General features: G+C 37.6%; 1 non-coding gene across 1 annotated transcript; it reads right to left on the bottom strand.

Annotated features, from left to right (window-relative positions):
- Window positions 1–11,117: 11,117 nt before the first annotated feature.
- On the bottom strand, window positions 11,118–11,252 carry LOC114493714. The gene has a single exon (XR_003684319.1). It is a non-coding gene; the product is annotated as a small nucleolar RNA SNORA48 (small nucleolar RNA).
- Window positions 11,253–24,285: the final 13,033 nt, after the last annotated feature.

Raw genomic sequence — 24,285 nt, 5'->3', positions numbered from 1 at the left:
GTTGTGCATCAAAAAAACAAAAAGGCAACACTCAGAATGGGAGAAAATATTTGCAAATCATATATCTGCTAAGGGATTAATATTTAGAATTAACATTAATTCTGAATCAGAATTACTGTGAATGCATAAAACTCAGTAACAAAATTTAATTCAAAAATGGGCAAAACACTTGAATAAACATTTCTTCTAAGAATATATATAAATGACCAATTAGCACATGAAAAGATGCTCAATGTCACTAATTATTAGGGAAATATACAAATCATTAGGGAAATAAGAAAAAAACAAATACTGAAATGATTCCACTTATTTGAGACACTTAGAGTACTCAAAATGATAGAAAGTGAATGATGGCTGTCAAGGGCTGGGAGGAGGGAGAAGTGGGAGTTGTTGTTCAAAGAACATACAGCTTCTGTTTCACAAAATGAAAAGTTGTACAACATTATATATTTAATGCCACTGAACTGTACACTTAAAATGATTATGATAGTACATTTTACATTACATGTATTTTACCTCTTTTAAAAATGGAAAGAAAAAAAAACAAAATAAAAGACACCAGTACCAAGGCAGTTACCTCATCCATTTACTCATTCACTGACCTGTTCCTGGATCCCATCCTCCATCACCTCCTTCTGGTCATTGTGCCATATTCCTTCTCTCCCCTTTACTGTCATCCTTCCCTTGTTCAGTGATGATCTCCAAAGCACACGAACAGGCTTTGTCTTCTCCATGAGTGAAAAACAATTACCATTCCCAGGCCTGTGTTCACCCCACTTGTAGGCCATTTGTTCTCTTGTCCTTCACAATGAAACACACAAATGAGTGGCCTAGTGTGGCCAGCTAGAGGTCCTTTTCTCTCCTCCTCTTTGGAGCTCTGCAGCCTGGGCCTCTCCTTCAAGCAGCCTCCTGGAACTGTTTTCTGCACCTATCTCCAGTTATCCATTAACAACCAAATTCAATGCACTCTTTTCAGCTCTGATAGAGATTGCCTTCTATTGAATATCAGACACCTTTAACCTCTCTGTCCTTCTTAGAATTATTTCACTCCCTGATTTTGGTTATTACATCCCCATGGTTATTTCTCTTTCCTCTCTGACTGCTCTCTCTGATCACAGTTTAAATGGCTGTGTCCCCAGGGGTCAGTACCTCTTCCTTTCTCACCACACAAACTCTCTCTGAGCACTCTCTTCACCAACCACGATTTATATCTGATTATCCAACTGCCTCCTGCATGATCCAACTGAAAACCCCCATGTACCTCTATCTCAACATATCCAAAATTAAGCCCTTCATCTTTCTCCCCATTGTCTTCCCTCCCAACATCTACCCCTCTACATACATACCTACCTACCTTATCTCTTATCTTGACAGTTAGCACCTTCATCCATACAGGGGTCCAAGCCAGAAACCTGGGAGTCATCCAGATTCCTCCCTGCTTTCTTATTCTCCACACCCCGGCATGCTGTCACCATTTGTCCTCCTCGATATCTTTCCCATGTTTCCCCTTCTCTCCATTCCCACCAGCAGTGTCCTTGCTCAGGCTCCTATCACCTCTCACTCGGACAACTGCAACTGCCCTTCACTTGGTGTCCTTGCCTCCATTCTAATTCCTTTAAGCCAACATTAGAACAAATGGCCTAGCCCACAAATCTTCCCATCTTTCTCCCTTGCTCAGAATTCTTTAACAGGTCCTTATAGCCTACAGAATAAAATCTAAACACCATAGGAGGGCAGGTAAGACCCTTCATGATTTGGTCTGCCTGTCCAGCCTCATCTCCAACCTCTATCCCTTTCTATTTTAGTCTCCAGCAATAATCAAGTCCTTGCCATTCCCAGAACACACAATTTTCTCACATATTCCCATGCCCTGTACCTTGGCACCTGCTCTTTCTTCTGTCTGGGCTCTGGTGCCTCCCTTAGTCAGCTAGTATACAGCCATTACTCTTCAGATCTCAATGTCAATATGAAGTCTTTGCATTAACTAAGACTCTTTAAGCTGCAAGTGGTAGAAATGCATCCAGATTAGCTCAAACTCAAGGGGAATTTACTGGGATATGTAGCTGGGAAGGATTCTAGGGAAGATCACAGATATTCAGCACTTTTTCAAACCCATGTCCCAGCCAAGCCTCTTAACCAAAAAGGTTATTCACTTCATGCTTCTGCTTTTCTCTTGATTTTGATTCAGTTAAGCTTCTTAAAGAGTATTTTTAAAAACAACAGCTGTAGTAATCTAGACATGGAAATAAAGCATGAAAGTTTTCCCCTAGTTGGCTGTCCTATTATGTCTGTCAATAACTAGTATCATTTTATGGGCCATTTCAGTGTAATAGAAATAAGAAAAGGACATGAAATTTAAACCCATCAAAAACAATTGATGCCCTGGATGGGTGGCTCAGTTGGTTGGAGTGTTACCCCAGAGTGGAAACACTGAAGGTTCCATTCCCAGTCAGGGTACATACCTGGGATGCAGAGTCAATCCCTGATCCCAAGTTCCAGGTCAGGGCGACCACAATCTTCAGTTTTGCCATGGAGGCAGCCAATTGATGCTCCTCTCTCACATTGCTGTTTCTCTCCCTGCCTTCCTCTCTAAAGCAACGAAAAAAATGTACTCAGGTGAGGATTAAAAAAACAATTGATTAAATTAATGAAATAGTTTTGTGATCTCAGACTTTAAAGAAAAGTAGGCAATAATAAAAATTGTTCCTAAAGGTGAAATTCTGAAATTCTTTGACTTAGATTTAAATGCTTTGGAGGTGCTTTTCTAGTAACACAAAATAAATTAATTAAAATAAAATAAAATTTAAAAAGGAAAGACACAAATAACCTTTGCAAAATCAATCAGATGATCCACCCAGGGTAATAAGAAGCCAACCCTAGTTGTAAAACATCTGTGTAAGAAAAATAAAAATCATCCTCTTTTGCCCATTTTCAGAGTTACTATAAAAATAGTTTTCCCAAGAATCTCCCCTTTCTTCTACATTGGAGATATGCAAGCCAGAGCCTATGGGCCAAATTCAGTCCAATGCCTGTTTTTGTAAATACAGTTTTATTAGAATACAACCATACCTCATCCTTGGGCCTTGTCCTCAGGCTTGCATAGCCCAGTTTTAGAAAGAATTGTGCTAAGTCTTTCAAAAACCTCCACCCAATATCTGATCACCCTCATTATCTGATCAAATTCCCTATGCCCCACCATCTCTCAGGGGATACCTGGTTCCCCTGGTCTGCATTCAGCAAGAATCTAGTTAGTTCCAGTTAGAGAGAAATTCCCCCACCCTTGATGTTTTCTACTAGTAATTTTCCATCGACCAATTCCACCCCCTTCCTCATCTACCACAACCTGCTCCTCAGCTATAAATCTCCACTTGCCCATATTGTATTCAAAATTAAGACCCGTTCTATATGAAGGCCTCTTTTCCTTATTGAAATGGTTCCTGAATACAAGGTATTTTTATCATTCTAACTACTGTCTGGTTCTGGTTTTCTTTAAGAGAAGCCAGTCACAAAAATCACATATTGAATTGGTGACTCAGGATTCTTGGGGTATAGTCCCAGCAGTAGAATCACTGGGTCAAAAGACAGATCCATTTTTAGTTTTTTGAGGAAATTCCATCCATTTTCCACAGTGGCTGCACCAGTCTGCATTCCCACCAACAGTGCACTAGGGTTCTCTTTTCTCCACAAGGTCATCAGCACTTGTTTGTTGATTTATTAATGAAAGCCATTCTGACAGGTGTAAGGTGATATCTCATTGTGGTTTTAATTTGCATCTCCCTGATGGCTAATGATGCTGAGCATCTTATGTGTGTTTGTCCTCATTGTATTTGTCCTCATTGGTGAAGTGTCACCAATTATGTGTTTGTCCTCATTGGTGAAGTGTCTATTCAGGTTCTTTGCCTATTTTTTAATTGGATTGTTTGCCTTCCTATTGTTAAGTCATATAAATTCTTTATATATTTTGGTATGCACCACTAATAGCAGTGCTATTTACAATGGCCAAGTGCTGGAAACAGCCTAAGTTCCCATCAGTAAATGAGTGGATCAAAAAACTGTGGTACATTTACACAATGGAATACTGTGCAGCAGGTAGAAAGAAGGAGCTCCTACCCTTCATGATGGCATGGATGGAACTGGAGACTACTATGCTAAGTGAAGTAAGCCAGCTGATGAAAGACAAATACCATATGATCTCACCTATAAGAGAAATCTGATGAACAATAAACTAACAAACAAAATAGAACTGCAGACATGGAAACATGGAACAGACTGACAGTGACCAGAGGGGAGGGAGGAGGGGGATAATAGTGGAAAGAAGGGGGAGGGACTAGACAAAGATCATGTATGAATGACCCACAGACATGACTACAGTGTGGGAAGTGACTGTGAAAGTGGGGTTGAGATGAGCAGAGGAAGGCAAAGGGGGAAAAACTGGGAAAACTGTAATAGAATAACAATTAAAAATGACTACAAAATAAAAATAAATAAAAGAAAAAAATCACAAATTTTATGAGTCTACTAACATGAAATATCCCTAACAGGCAAAATCTGTAAAGACAGAAAGTGGATTAGTTATTGAGTAGGGAAAGTTGGGGCAGCCAGTAATGGGGAGTCTGTTCTTGAATAGAGTTTCTTTTGGGAGTGATGAAAATGCTCTAAAATTGATGTGCTGATGGGTGCACAACACTGTGAACATATTAAAAGCCATTGAATTGTACCCTTTAAAATGGGTAAATTATGTGGTATGTAAATCATATCTTAATAAAGTTGTTTGGAAAAGAGCAGTGGTTATTTTCTTTGAATGGCAGAAAAGATAGAAATTCAAGTACTTTATTTATGAGCAAGATTCTTAGGATTTAAATAACACAGCCCTGGCAGTGTGCCTCAGTTGGTTGGAGCATCATCCCAAAGGGTTGAGGGTTCTATTCTAATCAGGGCAAGTAGGGGAGGCAAACAATTGATGTTTCTCTCTCACATCCATGTTTCTTTTTCTCTCTCTCTGTCCACACCTCCTTCCCCTCTTTCTAAAATCAAAAAACATATCCTCCAGTGGGAATTTTAAAATATTAAAATAGGACAATATATTATGGTGACTATTAAGGTTCCAAAAAGTACAAAGTAGTACTATAGAGTATAACAGTTTACAAAACATGTTCAAATCTTTATCTGATTGTGACAACTAGTAATTACAACTTCTGATTTTGAGCATGTACTATGGACCAGGTAATATGCAGGGTGCTTTGTATACATTATCTTTTACCACATCCCTGACCCCAAAATTCATAATGATTATTCCTGCTTTATACATGAGATCATATTTAGTATAGAGTCTGTCATAAAACAAGCATTCAATAAATGACAGTCATCCGCTGTTGTTGGTGGTGGTGTTTTACATTTATTAGTATTTATTTTACATTGAATTTACTCCCAGGCCATAAATCTGTTTCCTCAGTTTCTCTTGGGGTTTCTATTTCTTCTGTGTAACCTCCTCTTCTGATTTAGGAACAACCTGCTCTTTCTCAGTAAGTGTCCTCTCAATGCAGCAGGGAGGGCTCATGTGTGGGTTAATCTGCCCATGAGCTCCGGAAGTTCCATGCTACATCTTGGGAGCTTTGTTCACCTGATACACTCATTGACTAGAGAATCTACAATGAAACCCTTAAGTTCTGTTACTCTCTGCATTTTTAAGCATATGCAGCAAAAATTCAGCACTCCTTTTGGGCCACCAATCCTGTGTCCAGCCCCACTGTTTGGCCTGGCCACACCTACCACCTCCATCACTGTACCAATGGAATTGCTTCTGAAAGTGACATCCTTCAGATACCTATTGGCTTTTTGGATATGTATACCCTTGATGGCCTGGGCAGTTTCTCAAGCATTCTGAAAGTGAACATAAAGATTTGAACCACTGAATTTGCATAATTTTGTGAGTTTTTCTGGGTCAAATGAATAGTAAATCATTTTCAGAGTTCACCTTATGCCACAAATGGCAAACACAAGGCCCGCAGGCTGAATCTGGCCCTCCACCTTGTTTTATCTGGCCTGGCACCTTGTTTCTACCCAGCAGCAGCGCCGAGCTCTCACTTAACTGTTAAGAAGCAGTTACATTTATACAGTCCTAAAAATACATTCAGCCCTTTGAAGGTGACAACGAGACTGATATGGCCTCTGGTGAAAATGAGTTTGACACCCCTGCCTTAGGCCATTTCCAGGAAGAGCTATTGTTGTTGTTGTTATTATTATTAATTAGTCACCAAACTTAATGATCTTTTTTGCCTAATTCATCCTTTCTGAAACTTTCCAAGGTTTTGGCACTAGTGATTATCCTCTTTCCTCCTAAAGCTTTACCTTTTCTAGGGTTCCATGACAATGTATTTTTGTCTATCTTCTTACCCCTCTGACAGTTTCTCAGTTTCATAGATATGACACCAAAAGCATGATCCATGAAGGAAAAAAATAAATTGGACTTTATCAAAATTATAAATACTCATTCTTCAAAAGATACCATTAAGAAAATTAAAAGACTGAGGAAAAAAATGTCTGTAAATCCTGTATCTCAACAATCAACAACTGAACCTAAAAAACAAAAACACACTAAGCAAACAACTAGAACAGGAACAGAATCACAGAAATGGAGATCACATGGAGGGTTATCAGTGGGAGAATGGGGGAAAGGGTACAGAGAATAAGAAGTATAATTGGGGTTGGGTGGATGGGCTGGAATGGGAGTAGGGGGGAGAAAACTGTACTTGAACAATGATTGAAATAAAAAAAAATAAAAAATAAAAAAAAAGAAATATAATTGGTAGGCACAAAATAGACAAGGGGAGATTAAGAATAGTACAGAAAATGGAGAAGCCAAAGAACTTATATGTGTGACCCATAGACATGAACTAAAGAGGTGGGGAATACTGGAGGGTGGGCAGTTGCAGTGCAGAGGGGGATAAAGGGGAAAAACAATTGGGACAACTGTAATAGCATAATCAATAAAATATACTTAAAAACAAAGGATGTGTAACCAATATGATGTGTTTACAATACAATAACAAAATGAACCCAATTATCAAATCAGCAAGATATATGAACAGCTAAAATGTATATCAAAGATGCTCAGCATCAGTTGTCATTAGGAAAATGAAAATTAAAGCCACAATGAAGTACTATTACTCACTCACTAGAATGGCTATAAAGGAGACAGTAACAATTTTCAGCAAAGATAAGGAGAATGCTCCTCCATTGCTGGTAGGCATGCAAAACAGTACAGCAGCTTTGGAAAACAGCTTGGCAGTTTCTTACCAAGTCCAGCACAAACTCACCATATCAGCCAGCAATACTACTACCCCAGAGAATCAAAACCATCCTTCCACAAAGACTGTTTCACAATGACCATAGCAACTTATTCAGAATAGTCCCAAACTGGAAATAATTCAAATATCGGTGAACTGATAAGTGAATGAACATAATATGGTATACAATGGGATAGCATTCAGCAATATAAAGGAACAAATTGTTGATTTTTTAAAAATATTTATTTTTAGAGAGGGAAGGTAGGGAGACAGAGAGAGAGAGAGAGAAACATCAATGTGCAATTGCTGGGGGTCACAGCCTGCAACCCAGGCATGTACCCTGGCTGGGAATCAAACCTGCGACACTTTGGTTCACAGCCCATGCTCAATCCACTGAGCTATGCCAGCCAGGGCTAATTGTTGATTTTTATACTGATAATGGAAAAACATGGATGAGCCTCAAAAACATTGTGTTGAGTGAAAGAAGCCAGACACAAAAGACCACATACTTCCATTTTTGGTAACTCCATTTATATAAAATTTCTGGAAAAGACAAAAAAAAGAGACACAAAGCAGATGAGTGGTTTCCTGGGACTGGAGGTAGAAGTGAGGATTGTGTGCAAATGGGTCTGAGGGAACTTTCTGAGGTGATGGAAATGCTCTGAAACTGGATTACGTTAATGGTTTCACAGTTGTTTAAATGTGCTAAATATCATCAAATTGTATGTGTACAGTGAGTGACTTATATAGCATATCAATTATATCTCAACAGAACTGTAGACAAATTTTTTAAAAGAAGTTAGAATCTTTTACTATTATATGGCCATTTTTTATTATGTGAACATTTTAATTACTAAACTATTTGAGGGCCCAAAGTGACCACAGGAGCCCTGACCAGTGTGGTTCAGTTGGTTGGGCATTGTTTTGCAAAGCTAAAGGTTGCTGGTTCGATTCCCAGTAGGGGCACAAGCCTGGGTTGCAGATTCTATCCTGGTTGGGACACATGCAAGAAGCAATAAATTGATGTTTCTCTCTCATATCGATGTTTCTCTCCCTCTCTTTCTCCCTTCCCCTCTCTCTAAAAATAAATAAATAAATAGAATTTAAAGTGATCACAGGACTTTTCATTACCTGAAAATTACTAGAAAAGACAGGAAATTGCCTGTGATTTTATCTATGGGGCAGGGAAGAACTAGTCCTGCAGAAACTATCATTATAGATCAGAGTAAGGGGAGGGAGAGAATGGGCTAGCAGTAACATTTGAAGAGATAATGGCTGAGACTTTTCCAAACCAACAGAAGATTCAGGATGTGCAACCAACCCCAAGATACATATTTGCAAAGCTTCTGAGAACCAAAAGCAAAGAAGAAAATCTTAAAAGCAGCCAGAGATATATATTCAACAAGCAACAAAACTAAACTCTATTTTTAGGGATGCATACATAGGTGGTGTAACTTTTTAAAAAGCAAGCAATTAGTATTTAAACATTTAAGATATCTGTTACCTCTAGATAGGATGATGGGAATGTGATCAGGAGGAAGGACACAGGAACTTTGTACCAGCAACGTTCAGCTCCTTCATCTGAATCATGGTCACCTGGGCGGTTGACATTATTAAACATTAAGCTGTACATACATGTTGTATGTACTTTTCTGTCTATACTCTATATTGCACAATAAAAAGAGAGTATATTAAGTAGTGCCTTATATGTATGAAGTGCTGTTGTTGGGTTTTTCCTTAGAGATCTTTCGATGAGAAAGAGTGCTTTCTTGGGACATGTTTTGCAAGTTGGTGCTTTCATTAGCATCATCAGTCTTGTTTTGGCCTGTAAAATCTTTTTTTCCTGAAACTTAGAGATATCCACTTCTTGTAGATCACACCAATAAGGAAATTTGACCAAAGACAGTATTTTCAAAACTAAGAAAACAGTTGGTTAAAAAATAACTACCAAATATAATTGCAGAACCAACAGAAGCATATATTATAGATGAAGAATACTATTTTGTGGTGAGTGGGTAGGCCATTTTTATCTTTTTGGCACTTAAATCCATTAATTTCAGTGTCTGCCTAAGAGCTATTTATTCTTAAAAATCAAGACATGTTTTAATGAATAATACATTTTTGTCATTATTTGAGCCTGCATAATTAGTCCCTTATTCTTCCTTTTTTAAGCCAGCAGAAAAATGGTTTTGTATAATAAATTTTGAGTGATCACAGCATAGTTTAGTGCTTTTTACTACTGATCTGGCTCCAGGCTGGCCCAATTCTTGAGGTCTGCCCAGTTCGGAGTTCATCCAGTTCATACGGCTCTGTTGATAAAGTCAAGCTTCCGATACTCAGTTTTGGTTGGGGCAAGAAGACAGAAGGTGGAAACTTACAATATTTCAGGAGCCACTTCATCCACTTCATCAAGTAAGGGTTGTCTTCACCAAAACAAGGATAATTGAATCTGGAGAATGTTCAGGCTCATGGATTCCTTTTGGGAACTGAATATACCCTGAAATTTCAAGGAATGAATAATCCATGGTTTTCCTCCTAGCCATGCATGAAAATTTAACTACAATTTCATGGAGCACGTATTATTAATTCTATAATCTCCTTTTTTTCCTTGATACTGAGTGCTGCTCTCACTGGAAAGAATATTCCCCAAGCATCCGCCCACCACTTGGTTAATTTTGGTCTGTTTCCATTATGTGTATAAGGAGCTACTAAACTTCCTGAAACCTCCTCTTTGGTGTTTTATAGACAAAAATTGATGTAAAAAAAGAAGAACATGCCAGACTTACCGGGAGTGTGAGTTAGAGAAGACACCATATATATTGTTCCAGTGGTTCCCAAGTGCAAGTTCTCAGTTCTACTTTTGTCCAAGATTGGTCACAAGCGCTGCCCTTAGGATAAACTGTTCTTTTACCCTATGATTATGGCCTCCTAAATTTATGTTAAAAGGGATTTTTTCTTCTATGAAAATGAGATTGATAAGAAATTGTGGTGTTTTGAATGACCTTTTAAAAAAATATTAAGTTCCCTTAAATATTTTTTGAAATATTAGAAGTCTGTGAACTCTAAAAGTTTGCAAACCATACTTTCTAAAAGATCTCTTTTTAACCCTATGTTTTTTTTTTGCTGAATCACACATTATAACCATTCAGTACCAGCTGTCACCCTCTTTAATCAACGCTGTTATATTTGACATATTTAACTACCCCTTCTTCCTAAAACCCGCCTCAATGAACAGGATCCAGTGGCAAAAAAAACAAACTCGAGAAGTTTTTCTCCTCTAATTGTTCCTCTATGGCTTTCCTTGTTGGTACTTCTATTTTACCAAGTGCAAAGGCACAAGTTGGGTACTCCTAAAGACACACTCATATTCACTCATATTCTCTCCCTCTCCCCCCCTCTCTCTCTCATTAAATTGTGGTAAGAATACTCAATATGAAATATCTACCCTGTCAGCACATTTTTAGTGCACAATGTCCATCTGCTCTTTATTTGTACTCGTTCTTATGGGAACTGCTGTCTTCAGACTTTCATTATGACCTCTGTGCAAATGACTTTCCACACTTCAGATGTGAATGCTTCCAGTAATCCACCAGACTTCCACCAGTCTAGAAACCATCTGCACTGGGCTGGCCCACCATCGACTCCAGCTTCTCTCTCCCGCAGTGAACTTGTTTTGTTCTCCACCAAACTAGCTTACCCTCGCAAGTTTCCCGTTTCCACTAAACACTTTACTGGCAACCAAAACTTCATTGTTCTTTTATCCTTTCTGTCATCTCAATTTTTCTAAATTTCAACACAAACTTGGGAGTAAAAAATAACTAGATTTTTTCCCCAAGTATCCTGGGCATGAATCAGCATGAGCACAGATCAAAAGTGAGGCTGGGATAAACAAGGAGTTATTTTGTCCCTGACTGGTACGAGACAAGCACCACTGAACCAGAGGCCACTCTACCCAGGTCAGGGACAAAAAAAGACCTAGATTTGATTGCAGGTTCTGGCTTTTAATATCTATGAGAGCTTTGGACAAATTATTTTATAGACTAACTGTGTGTGTTCCTTGAAAAATTCATATGACAACCATTTCACTCCATATGTTGAAGTCCTAACCCCTAGGATGGTGATATTTGGAAATGAGGGCTTGGGAGTGGATTAAGGTTAGAGGAGGTCATGAAGGGATTGGCACCCTTAAAATGAGAAGCTCCAGAGAGCTGTTGTCATGTGAGCACACAGTGAGGTGGTGGCTGCCTATGAGCCTAGAGAAGGCTTCAGAATGAAACCTACCCTGTCATCACCTTCATCATGGATTTCCCAGCCTCCAGAATTGTGAGAAATAATTTTCTGTTGTTTGAGCCATCCAGTCTATTGTATTTTGTTATGGCAGCCCAAGCAGAATAAAACACACACCTCTCTGTGCCCTTGTAAAATGTGATCAGTAATGTAATACCTACCCTGCTGGAAGATATTAGTTCTTTTCTTTCTCCATCTCCATTACTACCAGCTCACCTGAGGCCCTCCTCTGCTAACTGCTAGACTGTTGAAACAACCTCCTAGTGGAGTTCTCTGTTTCTACTCTTCCCTATTTCAGTCTACCTCGCACACCAATCAGATTAACATTTAAAGAGATCAAATCAACCATGTCACTCCATTTCCTCAGAGTTGTCAACAGTTCATTACTTAACTAACAAATAAGGTTTAAATTCCTAGACATGGCATTAATGTATCTCAGAGTACCATTTTTTTAAACCTCACCTGAGGACATGTTTACTGATTTTAGAGAGGAAGGGAGAGAGAGAGAGAAACAATCAGTTGCCTCTTCTACGCGCCTGACTGGGAAACAAACCTACAACCTTTTGGTGCATGAGACGATGCTCCAACCAATTGAGCTGCCTGCCCAGGGTTCAGAGTACCTTTAATATTATCTATTTACTTTTCCTTTTAAAACAAAGTTCATTTCTCCAGGATGGTTTTTACTGATCCTTTTCAAAGCTGGGCATATGATTCTTCCCCAGGCTGGAAGGTACTTAACCTCACTTCAGTCTACCCAGATTTGCTCTTCAAGTTATCCCTCCTCCAGTATATCGTCTCCAGCTGCTCCAGGGGCTCTGATTTCCAAGCTTATAGTCCTGGTTTTGATACATAATCATATGCTAACTTCTACAGCTTAACTGCTTCACATAAGGAGTTCTATTACTTCAACTAAGAAAGCAGCAGACTTCTGGGGAGCAAAACTCATGTTACTTGACTTCTCTATAATCCTGAACACCCAGCATGCATCTCTCTCTCTCTCTCTCTCTCTCACACACACACACACACACACACACACAGTTGGTTCTCAAGAAATACTGTGGGATAAATGTGGCATGAATTTGATATAGATGAAACTTAATGTTGTTTTTGTTTTTTAACTATAAAATGTTTCAAATACTATATAGCAAACTCTAGAGAATAACAACAAATACCCTGATTTTTAAAATGTTAATATATTGTCATGTTGACTTCCAAGTTTTTAAGGGAATAAAACTCTGCAGACACTATCAAAGTTACTTCCTGATCACATTTCCTCTCTATGATCCCATTTCTCACCCTTTTGCCCTAGAGATGTCATTCAGATGTGTCCTCACAGTCAATGTTTTAATACTTTAACTACTCATATGTGTGCCCATAGATGCTACCTTTGGGTTTTTTAAGTTTATATACAGGTTTATACTACGTTTATCTATCTATAAATTGCTCCTTTCAACTCATTATTAGATTTTGAGAGCTATTCACACTGATAATATAGATTCAAGATCTGGTTTAGTCATTTTACTGCTCCACGATGCTCCATCATATGACTATACCATAATGTATTTATTTATTCCCATATTACTGAACATTTAAGTTGTTTCCAATTGTTTGCCATCGTAGGCAATATGGCAATGAAAATTCTCAAGAATGTGAGGCAGCCCACTTCCAAAGCAATTAAACCCACATGTAAAGTGTTTAATTCCTCAACAATGGTTTACATGTGTTCTCTAATTTCTAAACTTTCAAATATTCTAAGAAGGCCTATGCTAGTTCTTAATACCCCACAGCTGACACAGCATTATGACCAGGACCCAGTCTCCCAGCCTCAGTATAGTTGCTTTTTCTTGAAGTCCACCAACCTCTAAATATTAGTAACTACTACATCCCTCACTCAATATGCCACAGCTAATATCCACATATAATGTAAAAATGAGTACACTATAACTAGGGAAACTTTTCTCAAATCTGTCCAAAGCTTTTTAATGTCTGATCAACCATTATTGAATAAATATTTATTCAACTCAGTAAAGCCAGGCACTGTTCTAGGCACTGAGAATAAAATGGTGAAGCAGAACCTGCTCCCATAGAGCCTGCATTCTGATAGGAAAAGATAGGGGGAAATGAACAAATAAGTGAATGTAAAATATATCAAGTGGTGATAAGTGCTATAATAAAAATGGTAGTGTGGTAGAATATAGTTAGAAAGGTAATCATAAATGCCCTCACCACAATAAACAAATAGTAATTACCTATATTTTGCTGTGTATAACGTGCTCCCATATGTAATGCACACTCACATTTTGTGTGCATTATACACAGGATTATTATAACCATTATTATACCCATGGTATGTAATCACTACACCCATATATAATGCATATCCTTATTTTCCCTCAAAAATTTGGGCAAAAAAGTGTACATTGCACATGGCAAAAACAGTATGTGATATGTGGAAGGTAAGATGTAACACTGCAGTAATCATTTTGCAATATAGAAGAGTATCAAATCTGCATGTGGTACTCCTTACACTCTTAAACTTGCACAATGTTATATACCAATCATATCTTAATAAATCTGGAAAAATAAGGTAAATTTTGTAAAAATATTTGTAAAAATAAATTAATTTTTTAAAGAAAGAAGGGAAGAGTGAACTATTCTAGAACACTCAGACACAGCAGAACCCTATGCAATGGTGGAACAGCTGTCTAGCCACACCATCAGTATGGTAGGGAAACTAAATTTTTAATTATATTTAATTTTAATTAATATAAACATAAAGGTAAGTAACCACATGTGGCTATTGTACTGGACAGAATAGCCTGCCCAGGGTCATGAAATATAAACTCAGGAAGTCTGACTCAGAGTCTATATTCATAACCATTATATCATATTGCCTTATTGGTTGAAAGGAGATTTAAGAGGTTATGCTAATTTGTTAGTTTGACAATAAAGCCCGTTTTTATGCTGATGGAACTTAGCCAGTGAAAAGTGAAAATTTGATGATGTAAAAGAGAGAGAATGCAAAAGGAGACATCTTGAAAACATTAGAAGGGTGAGATCCAGAACACAAGGAAGGAGCTGGCCTTTGACAGAGGTGATGAGTTTCATAGTAACATAGACAGGGCAGAAGCCAGGACTGATGGGGTAGATAGAGTTGAAGATGGGATAATAAAGGAGTTTCTACTCATTGGTCTGGCTTTTTCAATGAAGTCTGAGGTAAAATTATCAGCTGAGAACAAAAAAAAAAAGGAAAGAGGAATAGAGGCTTGAGAAGAGAGAGAAAAGTAAGATAGATGTAATTCTGAAGAATGGTAAGTATAGTAGAATGTTAAACAGTTTTGAGTGCCTATTTGAGACTTGCAGTCGTCAGTTTTTAAAGGAAAACACTCAGTATAGTTATTTGTTTTTCTCTAGCAATTTAGCTGATTGGGTACTGGCAAAGAGTAAGCAATTATGTGGCAAAAATATAAAAATGAGAAATAGTGACAGCAGAGTTAAGGGTATTTACAAGGAAGTGATTATACACAGAATCCAAGTGGGGTAAGGAAGGAAATGAGGACATGAGAGTAAGTGACAGCGAAAATGTAGCAAAGTCTTTAATTCCAATCAAAATATGAATGAAGAATTGTTTGTTTTGTTTCGTTTCATTTTTATGGAACCCGACAGACTGATTCTAAATTTGTATGAAAACACAAAGGGTCAAGAAGATTCAGTCAGGGCAGTTCTGAAGAAGCAGGCTGGTGGACTTGCCATAGCAGACCAGGATTTATTTTAAAGATACAGTCATTTAAGCAATATGATATCAATCACAGAGAACAATGTAGTATTGGCCACAGAAAGATAATAGAATAGGGAACTCAGAAAGAGACCCATGAATATATAGAAACCTGATTTAGGGCAGAACTGACATTGCACATAGGGTTGAAAGGACATACAATATATGAGGTGGGTAAAATAGGTTATCTATATCACACAAATGAAAATTGATTCTTAACTCTCATCACATTTATGAATTAATGACTTCAACATGAAAATCAAAACTATGAAAGCTTTACAAAAAAATAAAGAATATATTTATGATCTCAGGGTAAGTAAGAATTTCTTTTAAAAGAAACAAGAGGAAGGTACTACACCGAAGGCTACTTTACCCATCAAGGCTATCATGTAAAATTGAAGGAGAAATAAAGACCTCAGATAAGAAAAAGCTAAAGGAGTTTGTTAACACCAAACCAGTACTGCAAAAAATGTTAAAGGACTTGCTTTAACAAGAAGAAAAAAAGAAAAAAACAAAGGAAAATAGTTAAAAAATAAAATGACAATAAAAACATATCTATCAATAATCACTTTAAATGTAAATGGCTTAATTGCTCCAGTCAAAAGACATATGCATAGGGTTGCTGAATGGATAAGAAAACAAGACCCATATATTTCCTGTCTCCAAGAGACCCACCTCAGATTGAAAGATACACACAAACTAAAAGTAAAGGGATGGAAAAAGATATTTCATGCTAATGCAAATGGAAAAAAGCTAGGGTAGCAGTACTTATAATTGGCAAAATAGCCTTTAAAGCCAACACTACAGTAAGAGACAAAGGACACTACATAATGATAAAGGGAACAGTCCAACAAGAGAATATAATGCTAGTAAACATTTACACATACAACATAAGAGCACCTAAATATATAAAACAAATCTTCATGAACATAAACAGAGAGATCGATAGAAATACAATCAGAGTAGGGGATTTTAACACCTTATTGACTTCAATGGATAGATCTTCCAGACAAAAAATCAAGAGGAGACAGTGGCCTTAAATGATACACTAGATCAAATGGATTTAATTGATATCTTCAGAACATTTCACCCAAAAGCCTCAGAATATATGTTCTTTCCAAGTGCACATGGAAAGATTTCTAGGACAGATGGCATGTTAGAACAAAAACAAGTCTCAATAAATTTAAGAAGTCTGAAATCATATCAGGCTTCTGTGAACACAGTGCTATGAAACTATAAACCTGTCACAAGAGGAGCACCAAAAAATACACAGAGACATAGAAGCTAAATAACGTGTTATTAAACAGTGAATGGGTCAACAACAAAATCAAGGAAGAAATCAAAAGATAACTTGAAACACTGAAAATGATGATACAACAATCCAAAATCTGTGGGACACTGGAAAAGCAATCCTAAGAGGGAACTTCATCCCATTATAAGCCTATCTCAAAAAAAAAAAAAAAAAAGAAAAGAAAAACCTCAAATAAACAATCTAACTTTACACTTTTAAAAACCTGAAAAATAAAAACAAAGCCCAAAATGGAGTAGAAGGAAGGATATAATAAAGATCAGAGCAGAAATAAATAAAATAGAGTCTTATAAAATGATACAAAAGATCAATGAGTCCAAGAGCTGGTCCTTTGAAAACATAAACAATGTTGACAAAACTTTAACTAGACTTATCAAGAAAAAAAGAGAGAGGACCAAATAAATAAAATAAGAAATGAAAGAGGAGAAATAACAACTGACACCAAATGAATACAAATGATTGTAAGAAAATATTATGAGCAATCATATGCTAACAAATTAAACAATATGGATAAAATGGATAAATTCCTAGAAACATACAATCTTCCAAAACTAAATCAGGAAGAATCTGAGAATCTGAAGACACAGATTATACTTAGCGAAACTGAAGCAGTAATCAAAAAACTGCTGGCTTCACTGGTGGCTTCAGTGAATTTTACCAAACATTTGGTAAATGGTAAACATTTGGCTTCAAGATGGCTTCACTGGTGAATTTTACCAAACATTTTGAGATAAACTAATACTTCTCCCTCTCAAACTATTTCAAAAAATTCAAGGGGAGGGAAGGTTCCCAAGCTCATTTTATGAGGCCAGCATTATTCTAATTCCATAATCAGATAAAGACACTACCAAAAAAGGAAATTATAGGCTAATATCCCTGATGAACATAGATGCTGAAACCCTCAACAAAATATTAGTAAACCAAATACAGCAATGCATCAAAAAGATTATACACCATGATCAAGTGGGATTTATCCAGGTTTGTGAGGTTGGCACAACATTCACAAATCAATACATATGATTCACAACATAAACAAAATGAGGGATAAAAACCACATGATCATATCAATAGATGCAGAAAAAGTATTTGACAAAATCCAGTGATTATTTATGACAAAAATCTCTCAGAAAAGTGGGAATAGAGGGAACATACCTAAACATAATAAAGGCCACATCATACTTGATGGGCAAAAACTACAAGTGTTCCCTCTTAAGACTAGAAACAAGACAGGGATGTCCACATTCACCTTTCTTATTCAACTTGGTACTAGAAGTCCTAGTCATAGCAATCAGACAAGGGGAAAAAGTAAAAGTCATCCATTTTGGAAAGAAAGAAGTAAAACTGTCTTTATTTGAAGATGATATAATACTGTAAATACAGAACTCTAAAGATTCCAAGAAACTACTGAAACTGATAAATGAATTCAGTAAAGTAGCAAGATACAAGATTAATATCCAGAAATCAGCTGCATTTTTATATACTAATAATGAGCTATCAGAAGGGGAAATTAAGAAAAGAATCCCATTTACAATTGCTTCAAAAAGAATAAAATACCTAGTAATTAAACTAACCAAGGATCTAAAAGACCTGTAATTTTCTATTCAGAAAATCAGACATTAAAGAAAGAAATAGAAGAAAATACGTACAAATAAGTGAAAGCACAAACTGTGCTCATAGATAGGAAGAATTAACATCATTAAAATGTCCATGCTACCCAAACTATATATTCGATGTCTGTCCGGAAAACATCTAGCATTGTTAATAAAATGAGCATGGTTTGTGCAACATCTATGCAACCTGGCAGCCAAGGAGAGTGGACTGGAATGCACATGTGTGAACAATGATGACTTCACTGTACTAGTCAGTGAGGGCAGCAGATGCTATTGAGTGAGCATGTGTACTGTGTGGCCGCTGGATTCAAAATGACTGAGCAAGTAGAACAACAAATCTGCATCCAATTTCATGTTAAGCTTGAACATTCCTCCACACAAACTATTTGGATGATTCAGAAGGCCACAGCTATGGGCAACTGGTAATTGGCAGCTTCATTACAACAAAGCACCCGCTCATGCATCACGTCTCATGCAGAGTTCTTTGGCACAACATCAAAGCACCTGGCAATTCATCCCCCCTACAGCCCAAATTTGGTGCCCTGCAACTTCTGGCTTTTCCCAAAACTAAAATCACCTTTGAAAGGGAAGCCATTTCAGATTGTCGATGAGATTCAGGAAAATACAATGGGGTAACTGATGGCAATTGGAAGAACTGTGTGAGGTCCCATGGTGCCTACTTTGAAGGGGACTGAGGCATCATTGTCCTGTGTACAATGTTTCTTGTATCTTGTATCTTCTTCAGTAAATGTCTCTATTTTCATATTACCTGGTTGGAATACTTCTGGAGAGAACTTGTAAATTCAGTGCAATTACTATTAAGATATCAATGATATATTTCACAGAACTACAACAAATATTTCAAATATTTATATGGAGCTATAACAGACCCAAATAGCAACCGTGATCTTGAAAAACAAGAACAAAGTTGGAGGAATCATACTACCTAATATGAAACTGTACTATAAGGCATAGTAGTCAAAACAGCATGGTACTGGCATAAAAACAGACACATAAATCAACGGAACTGAATAGAGAGCCCAGAAATAATCCCATACCTTATAGTCTTTAATATTTGACAGAGGAAGCAAGCACATACAATGGGCTAAAGATAGTTCACTCGATAAACTATATTGGGAAAATTGGACAGATAGGTGCAGAAAAATGGATTAATGACTTAAATGTTAGACCCTAAACCACAAAAATCCTGGGAGAAAACATAGGCAGTAAAATCTTGGACATTGCTCATAGCAATATATTTTCTGATATAGCTCTTCAGACAAGGGAAACAAAAGAAAAATAAACAAATGGGACTTCATCAAACTAAAAAGGTTTTGCATAGCAAAATAAGCCATCAACAAAATAAAAAGACAATCCACTGAATGAGAGAACATATTCACTGATACATCTAATAAAGGGTTAATATCCAAAATTTATAAACAACTTGTAAAACTCAACATCAAAAAAAAACAAACAATCCAATTAAAAAATGGGGTAAGGACCTGAATAGACACTTCTCCAAAGAGGACATACAGAGGGCCCATAGACATATAAAAAGATGCTCCACATCTCTAACCTTCTGAGAAATGCAAATTAAAACGACAATAAGGTAATGCCTCACACCTGTCAGAATACTCTCATCAGTAAATCAACAAACAAGTTGTTTGCAAAGATGTGGAGAAAGAGGAACCTTTTACACTGTTGGCAGGAATGCAGACTGGTGCAGCCACCATGGAAAGCAGTATCTCAAAAATTAAAAATGGATCTGCATTATGACCCAGCAATTTCACTTCTGGGAATTTATCTGAAGAAGCCCCAAACACTAATCCAAAAGAACACAAGCACCTCTATGCTCATTGCAGCATTATTTACAATCACCAAGATCTAGAAGCATCCCAGGTGGCCACCAGTAGATCAGTGGATTAGCAACTACAGTACACTTACACAATGGAATACTATCGGTCTTAAGAACAAAATTTTACCCTTTGTGACAGTATGGATGGACCTAGAGAACATCTAGGTGAAATAAGCCAGTCAGAGAAAGAAAGATACCATGTGATTTCACTCATATGTGGAATCTAATGAACAAACTGAACTAAGAAGCAAAACAGAGACAGACTCATAGATAGCAAGCAGGCTGACAGCTTTGGGCTGGCTGTGGAGGGATCAAACAACGAGGACAGAAGATTCATGGACATGGACAATAGTGTGGTGATTGTGGCACTCAGAGAATTGCAAGTTAAAACCACAATAAATATTACTCTATACCTTTACATTGGCAATGTTTTAAAAGTTTAACCATATAAAAGAGTGATGAGGTTATGGAGCAATGAGACCTCTTGTGTACTGGTGGTGAACTAGTAAAAGAAAGAAGTCATAGAAGACTGTACATCATATATCTCCATTTATACCACATATAAACACACACAAAAAAGGTCTTTGGACCCCCAAACTTCTATGAAGATGCAGGCTAACAAAAACATGAGACATTTCTTATAGAAAAGGAAGGATGAGTTCAGATCCAAGAACTATGGTGAATCATTTCCAGGGAGCAGGACCAGTCTCATTTAAAGGAATGGGTCGGCTCTGGCTGGTGTGGCTAGGTGGCTGAGTGCCAGTCTGTGAACCAAAGGGTCACCAGTTCGATTCCTAGTTGGGGCACATGCCTGGGTTGCGGGCCAGGTACCCAGTATGGGGCACATGAGAGGCAACCACATGTTGTCTCCCACTCTTTCTCCCTCCTTTCCCCTCTGCCTAAAAATAAATAAATAAAATCTTTAAAAATTTAAAACAAATTTTAAAAAATAAAGGAATAGGTGGCATTCAGCTAGATTTCAGAATTAGACCAGTGACTACTGTGTGTCAACCCACCCTCTTTCGCACAGGAGTGTTAACTGCAGTTACTCTAATCCTGTATCACCACAGTGTCTTGGGTGTGTAGAGGGCAGATACGCTTGACTCTCTAGCACAAGGTCTTCACTTTCACAGAAACCATACTCAGGTGTGATACCCAAAGAATTGTATCTGTACTTGATTGGATAACAAGATCCTGGGATTTGACCCCCTGCTGAACTATAAGGAAGCTTTGGATACCTTGGGAGAGAATGAGTGCAACTCTGCACAAAGGAGGGACGTGAACTGTGTCAAGAAGGTGGACAGTGGAAGAAGTCACAGATGGCACCATCAGGTCCTTTACTGTTGGACAAGCATGCCATTCCTCAAATCAAACGTCAGTGCCCCATTCTCCTCCCTCTGAACCTGGGCTGGCTTTAATGACGTGAGCAGCAGGACACAGTGAAAATGAAGTTCCAGGACATCCGCACGTAGGTCATAAAAAGCCTTGCAGCTTCTGCCTCAGATCATATGTCTCGGCACATTCTTCGCGGACTCCTGACCCACCATGGAAAAAGTCCATGCTACCCTTCTGAAAAACAGGTATTGGGGGAGCACTGAGGTACCAGACATTGAGAGACTAGGCAGCCCAGTGAAGCCTTCAGGTGACTCCAGTCCCAGCCACTGTCTGACACAACTGCATGAGAGATCTTGAGAGAGAGCTGCCCGGCTGAGCCCAGACACTGCACTGGAGGAGGTCTGGTCCACGGCAACAGATAACCAGACAACAGGATTTTGAGCCCCTCTTGCTGTCCTCTTCACTTTGTTCTATTCATGTTCTAATTTTTCTCAACTAAGTTAATGATGTTATAGAAATATTTTTCTTTATAATCCTACTTGCTTTCCAAAGAGGGTGAATTGTTACTCTGAAGAGTGCCCTGTTTTGACAAGTGCCTCAATGGATTTGGATCTATAAACTTAGAGGTAAGAACTGGAGGCAAAAAGTAGACTCAAGTTGAATTGCTTTGCTTTACAAAGGAATTCAAAATGCCTGGGGGAAATTGAAGAGAGAAGAGAAACAGGAGCCAGAAATCCTGGGCAAAGAATCAGGGAAAAGGTGAAGAGAAAGAATAATTGGGTGTCACAGCAACAGAGACAATAAAGCTCAGGAAAGTCTGATGAAGGATGAAGTTGTTAACTTGGGAATATACAGTATGAAACCTCTCCCCTGAATTATAAAATCTTCAATAAAATATATATCACTCACTCTCTGGTGTGAGTAAATTCTTTAGCAAAATAATGTAAGCATGATGAAACAGAACGGTGGGCAGCCAGTAGCTGGGTTACATTTTAGAGAAATGCTGCCTAAAACTGACATTCAGTCCTATAACCTGGCATTAAAGAACTCCTCTGAAACTAAAATTCATCCAGTAATAAGAATTTTGGGGTAAAGATGTACAATAATTTTGAGTTATTATCCTTATTCTTATCTAGCATGTTTTCCCCATCATGTTTCAGCAAATATCACAGGAAATAGTTACATATCTTGATGAATCCAGATGCTATATATAAATGCCACTCCTTTTAACTGCCAGTTTAGCATCCCTGTCAAAAAAAAAGTAATGAGATTCATCTCACATCATATGTTCTTAGAATTATGCAGCTTCCATATGTGCTCAAAAAAACCACCTTATTAATTAATCATTCTACAATCTTGACAAGAATTGATATCAAATATCAAACCTCTTGCCTTGCAGAAAGTGTTCATTGCTGCCTGAAACCTGGAATGCTTATTAATCCAGCCATGTTTGGGAGGGGATGTTTGCAAATCAGGGAGCTGCTGGACTTTCCCTGATGACTCTGGTATATCCCTGTGTATTGTAGCATTGATCACATGCACAGAAATGTGACTTGGTTTTGTACCTCCGAGGTGTTGCCTCCCTCCAACTTATTTGGCTACCTCTAAAGATCCCAAATTCTGGTGCTATATGAATAAGGTAGTATCCTAAGGATAGATATCCCTGGGAAACATCTAACATTAAAGTATCGAATTAGTGGTTTTGACACCTCTGTACAAAGACTAGCTACCCATGAGTAGCTTATCCTTGCAAGGTTTTAAGAAAATCATAGTGGTCAATCAGCATTTTTGTGTGAGAGCAGAAAAGCAAAAAGTTAATGTGATGGAGACTAGGAGTTTGTTAATACAGTAGTAGAGTACAACTTCAGATGTGCATTGCAGAAAAAAATGACTAAACCTGCTGACTGAAGAAAAAGAAATTTGACTCTGAAATAAAGCTGGAAAGGTAGAGTTGGGACAGCTATATTTCTTAGTATAAGAATAGATGTCAGGACATGATGACAGGTTTAGAAATTCAAATGAAAAGTAAACAGAGGGAGTTAAAAAAAAAAAGGCTGGCACTGGCATTAAGGTTAGGAATGTCCCTGCATGTCTGGAACTTCCTTCCTGTTTATACCAGACCCTGTTGATACTTTTCTTTACATCTCTTATTACTTTTTGAAGATAAACTATTTCAAACAGTTCGGCTCGGTGAGTGGTAAAATGAATAAACATGTCTTTCAGCTTTAACAAAGATACAGAGACTGTGGGAAGTGAATTGACACTTTAAAGAATGCATATAATCCCATATATACATAAAATAATGCATTCTAAAAGGGTTGCTCTGTAACCTTACAATGCCTGCATTTGGTTTAGGAGGTAGTGTGAAGCTTTATGGAAGAAGGTGCATCAGATAACACATTATGGCTCACCTCACTCCTCACCTGCCTCTTCTACAGAGGAGGATGTTTAGGTCAAATAATCTCTTTTCAACTCTCCCTTACAGCAAATATGTGTGTGTGTGTATGTGCCCATGCCATAAACTAAGAACTGGAACATTCTTCAGTATTTAAGTTGTTGGACAAAGTACAACGGAGGAAATAAATTCTCATTGTTTATTCTGTAAAGCATTCAACCAGCACTCATTAAACTCTTTTAAAAACATTACCACATGGTAAATGGTGGAGCCTGAATGCCAAGCAAGACAAAGTCCTAGCCCCAAGGAACTCATAGTTTATTCTGAAAAAGAGTTGTGACCATTAGGGTAAAAGCAGTAAGAGAGGACTCTGTGCTGTGAAGGGAGAAAGCAAGCTCCAAAAAGGTAGCAAGAGCTAAGCTGACTCTTAAGA

Source organism: Phyllostomus discolor, chromosome 1 (assembly GCF_004126475.2).
Source record: "Phyllostomus discolor isolate MPI-MPIP mPhyDis1 chromosome 1, mPhyDis1.pri.v3, whole genome shotgun sequence".
Classification (NCBI taxonomy): Eukaryota; Metazoa; Chordata; class Mammalia; order Chiroptera; family Phyllostomidae; genus Phyllostomus; species Phyllostomus discolor.
The sequence above is the reverse complement of the archived record's forward strand: the minus strand, read 5'-3'. Positions and strand labels throughout refer to the sequence as shown.